The sequence below is a fragment of the Peromyscus eremicus genome, chromosome 9 (assembly GCF_949786415.1).
Source record: "Peromyscus eremicus chromosome 9, PerEre_H2_v1, whole genome shotgun sequence".
Lineage (NCBI taxonomy): Eukaryota > Metazoa > Chordata > Mammalia > Rodentia > Cricetidae > Peromyscus > Peromyscus eremicus.
In genome coordinates, this window is record NC_081425.1 from 76620518 (window position 1) to 76624893 (window position 4376).

The 4376-nt window shown below is 47.9% G+C and overlaps 1 long non-coding RNA gene across 1 annotated transcript; it reads left to right on the forward strand.

Moving 5' to 3' along the window:
* Positions 1-346: 346 nt before the first annotated feature.
* LOC131920099 (uncharacterized) lies at positions 347-3338 on the forward strand. Its single transcript, XR_009381504.1, has 4 exons — positions 347-491; positions 1227-1401; positions 2518-2649; positions 3304-3338. It is a non-coding gene; the product is annotated as an uncharacterized LOC131920099 (long non-coding RNA).
* The last annotated feature ends 1038 nt before the right edge of the window (positions 3339-4376 follow it).

Consider the following 4376-nt stretch of genomic DNA (forward strand, 5'->3'; position numbering starts at 1 on the left):
ACAAGGGGCCAGTCATTTCCTGGGATGTGTTTTGAAGTGAGTCTTCATCTTCCCATACATGAAGGAGTGATTATACTCTAATGAAACAGAAAGAAATCTCTGGCTTTGTAAGGAGGAGGTGTTGAAGGTCTTCCCTTGTGTTTCTGGGAAGGCTCCTGGGAATGGCAACATGGTTCTGGTGAAGTGGAGAAGAGCTAGTTAGTGGATAATTGAGGTCTGCTGGAGGTGACCCTAATCATCCCTTCTATGGTGTTCTATTCTATCCTGGAGAGTCCTTGGTAATCTCTATGATGTCACCGTGTTGTGGTAACACCAATGCCTGTGGGTTATTCCTTCAGCTCTCATAGACATGTTGGCAAGACTGAGCAGGCTGCTTGGGAGAGAGAATGGAGAACATGGAGAGACCAAAGAGAGGAAGAAGGAAGCTGGCCTCAGTGTCAAACCTGGAGAAATAGATGGTTCTGTCTAAGGCACAGTGACTCCTGAGCAGAGTTAGAGAAGTGTGCTGGAGGAAGTGAACTTGAACTGAGATTTCTGGTAGTAGAGCTCAGCAGCAGGGTGTTTCTGAGTAACAATGGGCCAATCCAGCTTCTCTGGCTTTCTAAAGAGCAGACCCAGAGTCAAGAGTTTCTGATGGTTAGTTTCTGGAGAGCTATGAACTGTCCAGGCTGCAGCTGGGAATTCTTTCATTACATTCTTAGAGGCAAAGAAGGGCAGGAGGAACAGACTGACTGCTGAGATGTCTCTCTCTGGGTGGGGTGTGGCTGCACTTCATCCCAGTGGATTTCTTCAGTTTCCATGGGAATATGATTCCTATAGGAAGTGAAGAAATTCCCCTGGACACACAGCAGATCTTCAGATGCTTTGGTCCTGGGCACATGTGATCAGGACTTGGTGCTTGCTAAGCTCTAGGGACAACAGGACTTACTTGCATCATATCAGATATGACCTGACACTGTCCTCCAATTCTACTTGGCTGGGCTTGCTTAGGCCTTCCAAGACGAGAGGGCTGCAATAAGGAGGGAGGCACATGATTATCCACAGTGCTTGAGGACAGAGACAGAGCTCAGGGGCCACAGTTTGAGGATAGCTGCCCTGCTGTTCGGAAACTTCACTGGGTTCCTTGCATTTTCTCTTCCTTAGGCTTCATCTTGGGACTCAGCATGGACTCTCCTGGTCCTATGCGATTCAAGAATACAAGTTCATTTGTCTTTGTCTACCTGCAGGGACTACTCGGGAAGCACCATCCCAACTCTCCACCTTCACTGAGCAGGAGCAGGAGCAGGTGCAGGAAATGAAAAAACTAGAGAAACTCACCATTCGTCTACATGATATGGAATGTGAGAGAAATGAGCTGCGTGGAATCCTGGCCAATTACACAAACAAGGATTTGAACAACAGGTAGTCTTTATTCCCAGTTCTTTGCTGGCCATCATGACACCACAGTATCAAGCCCAGGTTTCCTGAGGAATCGGAGGGTGAAACACCATGGTGTCCTGTTGCCTAAACTAAATTTCATGAGTTTTTTTGAAATGCAGAACTTGGAGCCTGGGTAGGAGTGAGATGTGGACGCAGGCTTGTCTGCTTCCTCCAAATGAAAAGCAGAGCCTATAGCTTGAATCACAGTCTAAAGATATGGACAGTAGTGTGTGAGCTCTCATCATGCATTTCAAGAGGTCTTGACAGGTGTGGCTTGTGGGTGATGCTAGGTGCAGTGAGTTTGTGGTGAGTCTTTGTGCTTGACCAGCAGATGACCGTGTGCTGAAAGCTCCTGGCAGCAGCTGGAGGGGCCTGGTCCATTCATCCATCTCAGGGTGTGACTGTGAGGCCTGAAGCTCATCACAGCTCCCCTCTGGTCTTCTTATACTCTGTGACAATGCCACATGCCAATATTTCTTGGGCATCCTGATTTCATGTGGGGTGTGTGTGTGTGTGTGTGTGTGTGTGTGTGTGTGTGTGTGTTCCTGAGAGTCTGAGGGCATGATCTGAGGATTTAACATAGCTTCCAGATGATGGCACTGCTGAGGCCAGGGAACCCCACTTTGAGCTCTGTGCTCACCTTGGTAGAACATTCGAATCACATGTGAAGTTTACAAAACCATCCTGAAGTTGGGGCTCCCTCCTGGAAATACTGATTGTGTGCTCTGGTCCTCCATGTAGCAATAGACACCCAGGAATGAGAATCCCTGTTCTGAAGACAGGAGAATGTCCCCATAGGTTTCTGGTGAGTCCACATATGTGACACAGACTCCTGGGAACTTCTTAGAGCGCTTATCTATAGCTCCAAGCCCACTGTGGGTGCTCATGCATCATTGGATTCCTCCCCTTAGACATCTTGGCGATTCTGTCTTGGGGACAGGATAGGATGTTTAATAAGCACCAGGAGGTCCCACTGTTTAAGTGCCAAGCTTTGGCATTCACTGGACTGGGGTAGTTCATGGCACAGCTTCTTTCATGTGTTCTTTTTTGGCCTTTGTTCATGGGTTTTTTCCCTCCTGGGTCCATGCCCTACCACAGGCTAAATTTTGAACTCGAGATGCTTGAAATGGAACACAAGCAGGTGATGTCAGCTCTCCAGAAATTGCCCATGGAGATTAGTGATGCCTTGCACAAGTGCAAGGGGCTGATTGAGGAGACTGAATACTTTAGGTAAGTGCCTACTAGCTTGGGAGGGACTGTTTCTGCCTTTCTTGGTCCTTGACTCAAAGTGAAGGCTCTGGTTCTAGCCTGTGTGCCTCTTAGCCAGCATCCTCCTTTGTGACCCTTGGGTTTGGGCCTCTTGGATTCAGTTTTGCTAAGTGTGGAAAAACACTGAGGCCCTCCCATCGTTGTCCAGCCGTGGGAGCCCTTAGATAGGAATATCCTTTGCATCATGAAGGGGATGTCCTGAAGCCCAGGGCCTCCAGGGCTCTGGTTGGAGCTTCACAGATCTGGTTTGCCTGGGATCTGTAGAGAGAATTTATTCTGGTTAAGACTTCTGCCCTCCTTCAGAGAGTATTTGCCCTCTACCTGCTGATGCTTTCCCAAGACCATGAACAGTTAAGCACAGGTGTGGGCTGCACCCTGTTCTCAGAGACACAGGATCCCTTTTGGTACCAGGGTTTTCAGAAGTTGTTTGAATCTCTCGGGAATTTGGTTTTTCTCTGGATTTAGCCTGCGTTTGAGTGATGCTGGCTTGGCTACTGAGAGCTCCATTCTTGTGCTGTCTGGGGGCCTCCGACTTTTCAGGGTTAGTGGCATTAGAAGTAGAGATGGCAAATGCAGCCTCTCTGAGGCTCAGCATTTCTTTCTTTGGTGGTTCAGTTACCTCCATGGCCGGTTCCTACAAGAGTGCAATCCCCTAAAGAAGACTGTACGTGTGTTGAGGATCCAGAACACACAGCTGTGGAAAGAGCAGATTGAACTGCAAAAGACCTGTGAGGAGGTGAAGAAGCTCTTGAAGGAGGCCCATGAGAAGATCTGTGACCCCTGTGCTGAGCAGCAGCAGGTAGGCTGAGGCAGTAGGGGCAGGCTGCCCAACTGTCCAACCATAAACATAGAGACTCCCATGTAACCATCCACCATCCATCCAGAATCCCAACTCCATACCATCCAATTGTTCATTTCTGTGATCATTCACAAGTCTCTCTGTAGAGTTAGCCTCTTTCAAGATACTGGAAGATTGACAAACAAACCCTCCTGCTCTGCTAGAAGCTGCAGTACATTCAGAGAGATGGGTCAGTCAGCTATAACACACCTACATGTTATTATGTTACCAGTCTGCTATGCAGAGAGCTACTTGGAGAATATCACAGAGCTCTCATTGATTAGGTCAGTGGCCTGTGGCTCATTTGCTTTGCAGATGTCATGTGAGATCACAGGTAGGAAACAGCTTGTAAGAATTAGAGCCCAGGGCCAGTGCAAAGTGAGTAGTTCTCATTTTGGGGTCAATTTTGGGGTGGCATGTGCTCTTCTCCTTTCTTCCTACATCCCAATGTGCTCTCTTCCCTTAGCTTAACTCTTGGTTCATACTGTCAGAGGCCTGAGTATCAGCTTGTCAGCCTGTTTTCTGTGGGTGGTGCTGGACAGTTCTCCCCTCCTGGAGTTTCCAGTCTGGAGCTGACTGGATGACCATAGATGTGGGAGGACTTTGACAGCCTGAGGGTTGGAGTGACTGATTTGAGGCTTCAAGAGAACATTTTCTCCAATCACTTCAACATAGTTTGACTAAGCTGTGTGTTCTCCTCTAGGAATTTTTAGTTCCCAAGTGACGGATAGCTGTGTTGTAAGTCTCTGCTGAAACATGTGATGTGCATAGTCTAAATTCAATTGTTCACTCAATACGATGTACCCTTCCTTGTTTTCTGCTCACTTTTGATTTCTGTGGCCGGTGTGTG